Here is a 12,587-nt window from a genome sequence, read left to right on the forward strand (position 1 = left end):
GTGCGTCCACACGGCTCTCAACCGTCAGCTCGTAGCTAACAGCGCAAACGACGGCAACAGTGCAGACAGAGCAGTGTTTGCCTGAGTGGGAACTGGAGGGTGGGGAGGGTGGGTGCTGTGCTTCCGCAACAATGTCGGGACGGCGTTATCAGTTTCAACCACCATTAAAACACGGTGCAGAGCGGTGGACAAAAGCCAGCTATCGTGGGGCACGCTCACATGCACTAAAAGACCGCAAGGCCGGCCCGGCTGTGGCAACAAAGCACAGAGAAGCTCGGATAACAACACACACAGGAAGTGACTTCATCGTCTGCTCGAGTTGACATTACTCTTCTATATCTTTACATTGCAAATGCTTGTTTGCTGCCATATTATTGCTCTGAATTTATATAAGACAGACCACAATTTCACATTTCCTCCTGTCTATTATTCATTTTTCTTTTTAAAAACTGTAATAATAAGCCTCCAGAAACTCCAGACTTGTGTTTCATCTCCCATTTATTATATGGAAAGTGGGGCTGGGCAACATATTGATATTGTGACACGAGACTAGATTTTGGATATTGCAGCATAAGAGATCTCTTTTCCAGTTTTTAAAGTCTGTATTACTGTAAAGTATCAGACTGTTCAAGCTGTTCCTTGACCCTCATCATAATAGCCACGTTACGGATGATAATTTATCAAAAATATTATGTGACAGCACCAATAATCAGCCCTACAATGTTGAGGTATTTGGTTAAAATATTGTGATATCTGATTTTCTCCTCATCGCCCAGCCCCTGATGGAAACTCACATTTAGTCACATCTCCTAGTTGAGTAAACTTGGCGCATATCTTGCAAAACCTGAATGATCATGCATGAATATCAAAGAGCAGTGTAGCAGCATGCAATCACACAAGAGTGTTGTGATGCATATCGCTAAATGGACGTAAGATTCAAATTCAACAGAATCGAATCATTTTAATCATCTGTTGCATTAAAATGTTTGCGCACCAACGTCTACGAATACAATGCAACGCTGCTCTCGCCAGTAAGGAAGCAGCGATGCTGTCTGCTCTCGCTTCAACAGAGGAAATTAAAGTATACAATCTAATAACGAATCTACTCGAACGGAGAGAGTCTGCCACCAAGTGCATCGATCTCATTCTACCGCTGTGCTGTCTAAAGACAAGGAGCACTGGCTTGGGAGCACAATTAATTACACCGTGATGTATTTCCAGAGGGAAAAGCTGAAAATAAAGTTTTCTGTGTGAATGCCGGCATTTCTAATTTGTTATGACCTATAGGCATAGAACATTTGGAGATTTCTGCTTCATGGCCACTGAACATTATTCGGAATCAATGTGACTGAGTGTTGATGGCTTTATATACTTTTACTTTGTATAATTCATGACAAAGTTGTCACTGTGTAATGAGGATGAGCATAATGATGATTTTTAAAACTGACATTGCTCCCACACGCGCTGAGCATTTTCCGCGTTATTAATTATGTATTAAAAAAACAACAAAAAAAAGCCGTGTGTTGCATTCATGACAACTGCTAATTGCTGCGTCTCTGGCCTGAAATTCAAGTCATGCTTGTTTACATGCTTGACTGCAGCAAAACATTTTGTGGCGTTCCATTTTCCAGCCTGATGCGATCGATTTGAGATTCATGGTCATAACAAGGGATTCATTCAGAATAGCCGTCATGTCTAAATCATGATGCCAACAATATTTTTAAATCCAATCCACCCATCTACGCCTGCTGGGGCATTGTGGACATCCATGAGAGCTTCATGGGACCACCATGAACCACCTATGAGGACTAGGGATGCGTCATGGTATCGGCACATCATCAGTATCGGCAGATTAAGGCTTTAAAATCGGCCAGAAATAAAAAAAGATTTTTCTCCGATATGACCAATGAGATAATGTATGTGTGAAAGTAACACGAGCCGCTGAAGAAGCTAGTGAAGAAACAAAGATGTCTGCTGAGGTGAAGTTTTTTACAGTTACAACCAGGGATAGCAACTTTGCTATCCTTTTCAAAGAAGAAAATAAAACAAGAAAACATCCAAAATACACATTCAGGTGTTTATTTGACTAAATTGTCTATTAGCGTCAGTGGATTTATCACAATTCACCAAAAGCCAGCATTAAATAATGCCTCATCTCCGGATTTAAAACATTTCAGAGAGCTTGTAATACAAAAAATAATTAACAACTAATTAATAACTTTTTTACCTTTTTCAACTGTCTCCCCATAATATTTGCAAAAATCCATCATGCATCACGAATGAGGACCCGGGTGACCCAACCTGCATTCCGAATTGCATACTTCTGCAGCTGCCAACACAAAGTACATACGGTTTCATGAAGTATGCATGAAATTGGGACACAGTACTACTTCATAATGTTACACCCTCAAATTTGGCACAGAAATAGCATGAAAAAGCATGCTGGCTTGCATACTGTCAAATCTATGCAACCAGATGCGGTAGGACATCCTGTTTATTGGGGGGGACATACTGCATTTGAAATACCACGTATTGGGGCATACTATGGTAGTATAGGTATTGGTCCCAGTATTGTAAATCAATGTAAAATGTTTTACCTTCCTGGATAGCAACTCCCTTCCTGGATAGCAACACGTAAATACTGTAAATATTTCCCCACCATAATTACCACGATATCTTAATGATGGAATTAATAAAACCACTGTTTACATCAATTAGGCTTTTTTAACTTGTATTGGATAGAACAGCCAAAGAGACAAGAAAAGGGGAGAGACAGGTAGGGCTGGGTAATATCGACCAAAAAGCATATCTCTGTATTTTTAGGCTGAATGGCAACATATATAAATATACCAACCGTAATCTACACTGCACATTTACTACCACAAAGCTTTACAGCAAATGTCTCCCCCCTTCTTCCCGTTTTGATGCATTACAACCTTGAATTGGAACCTTGAAAACCCCACGAAAAATCTGCGATACAAACAAGTTCTCCTATAGCTATGACTCACTTCTTTGAAAGCAAAGCATATACTTTTGGCACACGGAGAACACTCACTGCCAGTGAGGAAAGTCAAGAGGCCTTCGAAGTCATCAAGTGAGGTCGGTGACGAGCGCAACTTCATGAATCACAGCCGCAGCCGGTTTCCTTTAACTTCATGTGAGCTTCATTTCACATGTAATGCATCTTTTTTGCACAGTTGCATTACTTTTAAAAGTAAACAGAAACGCCAGTGGAGAGATGAACTGACTCTCATGGTATCAAGTCGTGGGAAAAACAATTGCCGTCAGTTAAAATAATTCACAATCAGAGTTGGGCCTGTTGAGAGATTTGGACCTTAGCAGTATGTGGAAATTGATTTTCTGTTTTCAAATTAAAATCTATGAATGCCACATTGATGAGGTATATAGATGAGGTAAGTATGTTCCCACTTAACTATAAAATGGAACTTTGTGTGAGAGAGAAAGTGTTTTTTGTGGCATCAAGTGAGAGGTTTTAACAGCATTCTGGCTCACCATTGATTGAATAAATGACTTTCCCCTTAATTACACAAATGCTAGGTCACCACGTGTCTTAACTAGTTTAAGTTATCTCATTAACTAAAACATCCAAAGTGTTTTCTCTACCCTTCTGTGGGTTTAAGAGGTCCCCGCTTGATGAATGCGTTGGTGAAATAATGCAGCAATAGTTTGAGAAATGAAATAAAAATTTATATGAAATTAATAGCACAATATTTACACCTGCATCAAATGATTTTGGCCACTTGGGGGCATCAGAAACGGGCTTTATACACAAAATAAATCGCATTTTAAGTTGATGTATAGAGAGTGCACAGATCAACATTAGCATTCATGTCACGTTTTGGTTAACACCGCCTCTGAAGTACAACGTTCACCGCGGGTTTTGGTCTCCACTCATCATTTCTGAGGAATTCACTGATTCAAAGCCACATGATTTATCTCAAAAGCTTTGGAGAATGTATGACAAAGCAACATCAGGAGGTGATGGAATGAAGTAACAGTTGAAGAGTGACTTTCCCACAAAATTTGTATTTTCCCTGTCAAGGAGATAAAACGTCCCAGTCTCCAAACTAAAATCTGTTTCTCTTTTCCACTTCAGCGTGTGTGCCGTCTCAAAGAAATGCCTGCGCGCCACCTCTTGACCTACGCTTTGTAGCTTCCATCTCCTATGAAGCCCTTTAACAAAAATATCAACTTGCATGAGAGTTACTGTAGAGCACAACAAATGCAGCTTTTCCTTTAACTGTATGACTCACCGATTATATTCAGGGGATGGAAAAAGGAGAGGAGTTAGCCTATACTCTTGGTAAATGTTTGAACCAGCGTATGAAGCTTCTTCAAAGTATTCTATTTCATAATGGCATTTCTCTGTGAAGACGCTCCAGCCACTCAACTCTGCATTCCCGTGCTCTGAATTCAGATGTGCACTGTGGGGGCTACTCGGCAAATAATGATGGATCTATTCGACCCTATAGTCTGCCTCTACAATAGGACATCTACAACACTGCTCCCCCCTCCACTTTTCTACAGCTCAGAACAGTGATTGCATGGTCAAGGATGACTTTGTAGAAAACACGCTCATCATCGACTTGCTTATCCTGTCCAACCTTCGCTGGGTTGATTGGATCCTCATCGCCTCCACTTCGTGTGGCTCAGCACAGCTCAGTGTACCATTACATTGGCCGATCCACCTTAAAAAGGTCAGCATACCCTTAAGTGTGCTGAAGTTGTGGCTAACTTTGGGGCTAACTCCCTTCACTTTAGAAGACTTGGAGCCAATATCTCCTCAGGACCACCCACAGAACACGGTCTTCTACAAGTCCCCAAAAATAAATATGGACTGGATGGACCAACTCCCATGAACCCCTCCAACGGCCCTGTGAGGGTAAAGAGCTGGTCCACTGAATGAAAAGTTCGGTTTCATTGCACACATTCCTTGACATTTTAAAACGTGGAAGTGAAGTTATAAGAAGAACACCACGCAGCTATACCCCTAACACAAACCAGAACAAGACACAGCAAAACACAAATAATTAAGATAAGAAACCGACCCAGTTAAATTGGATTGTAGAAACAACATGGCAATAGAATGCGGCACATGTAGGTTCAGTACGATAACGGCAAGTTGCAGAAAATGGCATGTTGGAGAGGTTGGTAGATGTGAAAACCTTTGATGCAGAAAATGTATTCATAGACCATTTGACGGCTGTGTGTTTGGCAGTATGGGTGGCTGAGTGTGTTTATTATAATTTAATCTTCTGTTAAATAAATTTCCATTTTGTTGTTATCTAGAGGTCTTTCATTTGTTGACATGTGTTTCAACATGACGTTATAAGCCCTTTAGTGTTCCACATTCACTCAGTGGAGGCCCAGTCACTGCAAGACAAAAGAAAACTCACTTGTTTGTATGTGTTGTGGCACGAGTGTCACAACACATACAGGTGAATGGAACGGCTGCAGATGGGCTTTATGAAAGACAATACCATGAGGTTGGGCGTCAGGAGGGCGGCAACGAGCAGCGCCGAGACACTGCAGTTGATTGGTTTTAAAAAAAACAGCTGTCTCAAAAGGTGTTTACTCAAAAAGGACCAGAACAAAACAAGACATCTCGTCAAAAGTCCACAACAAAGACAGACTAGCCGTAAGACCCACGACTACGTCATCTCTCAGCGCGACACACTGCAGTGAATGTAAACTAAAAATAAATGACCAGACGTGTATCCGGCTGCATGATTTAAGTGGCAATTTATAAAACTAAGATTTCTAACCCTGAAAATTCGCACATTTTGCACACTCTTCCCACAGTTGTCATATCATAGGAATTCTTTTTAGAAATACATTTTTCCTGAACGGTGGCTAACAGTGCATTAATGGTCAATGTGCTACAGGGCTGTCCTTGAACAAAGACGTTCTTTAGACTCATATGTTGCCGTCGATGAGTTGATTTAACCAACAACAGATCTGAGTTTCTACACGGCAAATTACACAAAAGCATCACTTTAAATCGAGTGTTTACCAGAAATGTGCTCACACTTTTGTTGAAAATAAGTCTTTCAACATGAAAAAAATAATAACAAATGACTATTTGACTGAAGACACTTCGTTGACAAAGACCGAAATGACCGATCAGTTGACTCATCGACTGAAAGGGGGGGGGGGGGGGGCAAGTGCTATAGTTAGCTCTGCTAGTTTTAAAAACTAAAAATGAAGGGTGCAACCAACAATTGTTTGTATTAATCATTAATCTGCAGTTTGTTTTCTTGATTAATCAGGTAATTGTATTTATTGTACATAGAACAGCGCACTGAAATTTACACTTGCCATTTCATACGTGGCTTCTTTTCATGTCTGCAGCCTGAAGAACACTTGTCACGACAGTTTCCTCCTTTAGTTCTGGTCTTCATAACCTACAACAGAGTTGCTGTATAAATTCACACAAAATACTGTCCTTTGTATTGACAGGGAAACCCTTGTCTATGTCTATGAGCTCATTTTTGTCCGTACATATTGCTTCTACATGAGGCCCCTGGTCATTATAAAACAACCTTATATCTATTATAACACCTTTGGGTTAGGGTTCAAACAGTCAGCAGGACTCTACAGGAGGAGGTCACTGCCGTGTCTTTGCAGCTGGTGTTGGGGAATCCAACAAAGACTTGAACAAGGGTTGCTATTAGATATGTTTTAAAACGAACAATAACAATAACAACAATTGTACAGTGTTTTGAATAAAAAAATTTAAAAAAATCTTATTTTGTGTTTGTTCTTTTAACATTATTTCATATATATATTCTTTTATTTGTAGTTATTATATTTATATGAATGCCAAAACAATAGTTAATCAATATAAACTATACATAGGTTTATTATTCAACTGCTCAGCGCCTTAATCCCGGTAAATGTGATCTAATCCCTCTGATGAGCATTGTGAATAGCAGAGCCGTGATAATCCGTCCTCCACATGTTGGAGTGGATTTAAACTCAAAGAACATTCACTGCCGTTCTCTCCATCTCCTAGTCTGCATCGCTATCAGGGTGATGGTGTTCAGCTCATATGTACGCTACAAAATGGATTCAGGATCCATTAGTTTATTAGGCGCAAAATTACATGATCTCCCCCCCAATCTGAACTCCGTAGCAGCCATTGGGAGATAAATGATGCCCCCCCCCCCCCCCCCCCCCGACCTGTCAATCAATACTCTTATCAGTTCGTCTCCCCCAGGGATTGCAATCACCCATTCACTGCATGCTTTAAATGAATGGAAGTGCACTGGCTAATCCATGCAGCATGTTGGGAGACGGTTAATCTGGTTGAGGAAGATATTCTGAAGTGTTGGAAATGCCTGAAGAGAGATAAAACGCCTCGTAAAGGCTGGATTGACGATATTTACACATATGAGAAGCCGGAGCCAGTGGACATTAGGGAATTGTTGTTCTTGATTCAATTTCTGTTGATCAACCAATCAACCAATCATCTGATTCTTTAAGCACCACTGTACAATGTAAAACAGTACTGAATATGAGGTGCATCCAGATGTGTCCCCCGGTTAATGACCTTTATAAACATGGTACTTCATGGCTGCAGTTACAATTTGAATCTGTACATTCTGAAGGTGGTTGAACTGAAACTTCCAGTGTGGCCTTGGGAGGATGAATTAGGAGTGAAATAGTGAGTCTCTGAAGGTTCCGCTGTACTCCAAATTGGAATCTCTCTTCTCCTTGCTTCATTATCACAACTTTCTCTTTGTGTCTGCTTGGAGGCTAATTAAGGGGGGACAGAGAGAGAGCGAGAGAACAAGACCTGATGGAAATCAAATGAGAAGGACAGGAATGGGAGAATAGAGGAACAATCAGTCGTCTGATGAGCGCTCAGTGCCCTTGATGAACAGCGCCAATGCCTTCCTAGAATGGATGAAAGGCGAGCGAAGAAAGTGCCAGGGACAAACTCCTGGAATTTGATCTTGTAAGAAAGAGGAGTAAGCCGAGTGTAGGAAGAACCGAGAGTAAGTAGAATGAGCGTAATTTACTGGCCTGAGTCTTAATACGTGTCCACCTACTGCCTCACAGGCAGAACCACATGGCAGGAAATCCGCTTGCCAGAATTTAATCTTTCTCCTTTCTTTCCATTCGCGCTGCTACAGCAGGCCTTTAATTACTTACTGTCTGTAAGAGGCCATGGACAGCAAGGTGCCACTACTAATACCGATTCATCTGAAAAACTAGGAATTGCCTTATACATAAAAAGAAAACTTTAAGAAGCCTTCGACCCAGGGTGACGTCATCAGACGTTTTGTCCAATTTATTGACAGTCAACAATTTTCAATTTGCATGATTTAAAAGAAGAAAAACATCAAATCTGAGAAGTTGGAACCCTGCGGAGAACGATTGCTCTTTTTATTCTTTGTTAGAAAAAAATGAAAAACTTCAAAAAGGAGATGAATCAGAAATTCAAACATGACGCAGCATTAAATGAGTTAGACTAAAACCAAAACTACAATTAGTTGATTATTGACAAAGAGGGGGCAGCCCTGCTAATATCAATCAAATATCATTTCAGCTCTGCATGTTTGACTCGGGGAGGTCAGTCAGTCACTTTTAGTTTTCTTTTAAGTCTTTTATGACAAGTGACCTTGCAAAGCGGCTTTTGTCAACATCTCTGCATTGTAATGCATGCTCAGCGACACACAGCCACGACCGCGCCGCCGTGCAGCGTCATTCAAATTGGTCATCTAATCTAATACCAAAGTCCACTTTATTAAATAAACCGCATCTCAAGCCATCTCTGAATGGAATAACGTCTCCAAAGCACAGAAGAAAGTCAGATCACGAGCAGCAGCCGCTCTGTTTGAGGTCACCGGTTTAAATGCACAGTCAGGCCTGCAGGGCGAGGCTATACCTTTACGTTCCCCTCCGACTGGCTGTACATTTCAGAGCATGCGGCCATTTGATTAACATGGAGATGAATGTGCCGGTTTGTCTTCTCTTCTCCCGAGCACTCCCAGATGAAAAAACACAATCATGCCAAAAGCCACATTTACATTTCAGACTTGAGCTGTAAAGAAGAAAGAGTTATTTGTCTGCGAGGTAGAAGAGAAAGAAAAGAGGGTAAAACAAATAGGGACTTGAGACAAGGGTGAGTGCTGTTTGAATGGCACTACAGTTTGATTCCTGCATTCGTCCGTCGATGGAAGTTCTATGAAGCTCTTATCCTGAAATCGCTTTGAAACACAATTCTGCAGACACACAATCGCTGGTGAATGAAGTGTTGTCATGGAGACACAAAAATCAGTCGCACTTTGTGATGTAAAAAGCGGGTTTGATATGACGATGCGCTGTCACGTGATGGATGAAGCGCCACGCTTAACACACACACACACACACACACGTAACGATGCAGCAAATAAATGCTGAAGATCGCTTTATCTAAGGAGGGCGGCTTGTTTAAGTCTTAAACTCGAGCTTAAATCCGAACATATACTGCTCATGAAACTGCTAATCTGGTCTGTCACCATGTATTTGCTTTTCCAACACAGAGATTATGATTGCAGCAGTTTGATAGTTTCACGGTACAATAACCATCTCTGAAAATATCACTTTCATGGTATTACACCATTATTATAACTGTTATTACAATGACCCTTAAAGAAATGAGAACAACATTGAAATAAACAGATTTGTACACCTGAAGGCGTGTAACTTTAATATGTTTTATAGCTGAAGCTTGTTTTGTTTACATGTTAGCAGCACTATAGGTTGTTAAATGAACTTCTAAATAAAAACGATCATCAGCTTTGAGCTCAGGTGAGCGGGAGCCCAGCCAGACTGCTCCCGTCTGTCCTTTAACTCACACACACTCACTTATTTCAGGTTTTTTGTCAACACCTTGGATAAGCAAATTTACACGGTGATACTGCGGTAAATCGTTTCAACTTTGAATGCGCTTAAACGGAGATCATCTTTGTTCTTCCTCGTATACCAAATAGGAGGAAGAAAATAACACAGCTGGTGCGCAATTTCCTGCCAAGTGTCTTCATCTGTTTGGCAGGTGGACAACCGTCAGATCCGCAGCATCTCTTTACGTAATCACCACCACCATGGAGAGGGGGTTTGGGATAAATGTGTACATGGATGAATCATGCTGCATAGAATGGTAGATATAAGAAACTGTTCGAGCATTTGTTATTTGTTCCAATGTCTGGAACAACACATCAGGTGGTAATGCATTGCTGTTGTTTAACTTCCTACAAGCTCGAAGCAGTTTATAATACAAAATTAAAACAACCAATGCTGATTTTTTTTTTTTTTTTTTTTAAATCAAAGCAAGTATTTTTTTTAAACAGCATCATTCATTTCTTAATCAATTTAATTGTCTCTATTTGTTTATCTATAGTTTGTCATTTTTTATTATATTTATTTTATTTAACGCAATGGTGAGTGGCCGATATGCAAGTTTAGATATCAAAAATGTTATCGGAAACATCTCTGTCCACGTCACGTTTGTTGTAAGTGTAATAAAACCTTTACGGGTAAAAGGCCAATGTTTTATCAATACACAAATCTGCTCTGTCAGCAGTCTCTCATCCACCGCTGCTACGCTTCGCATGAGCGGCGGCGCCAGCTCGACTAATGGCGAACTGTTACAAACCAGCTAAAAGAAAAGCTGTCGTGACATAAATGAGATAGATATAAAGAGATACAAAATGTGAGGCGGTTTTAAAATAAAACGTAATGTTAACCTTGATATGGCACATTGGAGGGAACTAAGAAATACTGACGTCCTGCTAATCAGAAAAATGCTCACATGGGTTGTTTTGCGAGGCAATGACAAACACTGAACAGTATTTTCTCATTCTGTTTGCAGCTCAAATGGACCAGAGACAGGAGCCAAAGTGTCCCAATTTCAGATGTTTAAAACTAATCCAAAGGGCACTTTGTGTGAATTGTAATTTGACATCACGACAACAATGCTCTTGGGGTCACTGAGGCCCTCAAACCCCTTCCACCAATATGAGATTTAAATTAGTTGCAACACCATTTGATTTGAACAAAAAAAACTTCAGACGGTATCAACTGACCCAGATGCAGGGATGCACAGGATAAATACAAAATTCAAACTGCGAAATTGTAATAATCAACATGTTTACCATCTCATAGCACATAATGAGCATCATTTTTCTGGGAGGAAATGACAGGGTATCAGAGTCAATGACTCCAGGGTTACTTTGCCACAAGCTGAGTTGTCTATTGGTGCATCTAGTCTTTGCACAGTTGACACATAGAGCTCCAGTCCACTCAATGTGCTGATGATTGGACAATTAGGGCTAAAGTTGTGTAATGTGAAGTAGGTGTAACAGAGTTAATGATTCCACTTGCCATCACTGGCCATTGGTTGCTAGTATTACTTTAGTATTTAAGTTATTGCTAATCCTTATCATTTTCATATTATTTCCTTGTTTAAATATCATTTACAACGTATCATTAGTTCCCCATGGAGACAAGTGGGTTGTGTGTAACAGCGCCCTCTGCTGGCTGCTTGCAGACTCTAGTGGTGCGCCCAGCTTTCATGAACTAGTCTGAAGCAAGCTGTTTTCATGGTAGGTTGACCTGTGACAAGCTCCGTTGTGAAACATCTCATTCGATGTCTGATGTACATATATACACACATATATATATATATATATATATATATATATATAGAGAGAGAGAGATATATAGAGATGTCTAGAAGTCCATTTTTGTTCGTATAATTGTTTTAATTTATAATTTCTAGAGCAAATGGTTTTAACTGATTTAGCATTTAGCATTTAGCATGAGTAACATGCTAACCACAGTTAGCTTAAGTATTTGTCCCTTTTAATTTCACAGTGTTCCGGAGCTTGTGACCACAACGTTGTCCATGAGAGTCACTGAAGCTGTTCTGTCTTTTACCAGCTATATTCTGTCCGATGAATAAACGTCTGGTTGGAGCCATCAAAAGATATCGTGTCCTGAATTAAACACAACGCAACGGAGAGTACGCAACTGCTACACAGGCATAAGGCTCAGTATGTCTACTTGTTCATCGATACACCACTGTGTCATCACATCGAAGCTGTAAATATTCTCTATTTTCAAAGTCAGCTCCATGCTGAGGTAATGGGAATGTTTGCAATCTATTGCCTCAATTTCTCTCGGGAGTCCAAGTCTCGACACACTCAATATGCACCAGTTACTTTCATTCATGATTGGGTAACTGTGGCCTAACTACGATCCACAGGAACCGCAGGAAATACAATAAAGATACGTATTATCTCTCGGATGGTGTAGAAATATTTCATTATAGACTCTTTGGGTCTCTAAACACTGCACTTCTCCTCATTTTCATTTAGCAGTGTTTCTGCTGTGTGTCGGATTCATTGAACAAATAGGAAATTCAATACAATCCTACATATACAGTATGTCATGCATTTATTGTCCCCAACCATTGTTGCTCCATGTGCTCACAGAGAAAGTCGAAAGCTCACATTGAAACCTCCGGCCATCATCAGTGACATACTAAATGAGGTCACATCACACAAACAGCGGCAGAT

The sequence above is a fragment of the Melanostigma gelatinosum genome (genome assembly GCF_949748355.1).
Source record: "Melanostigma gelatinosum genome assembly, chromosome: 2".
NCBI lineage: Eukaryota > Metazoa > Chordata > Actinopteri > Perciformes > Zoarcidae > Melanostigma > Melanostigma gelatinosum.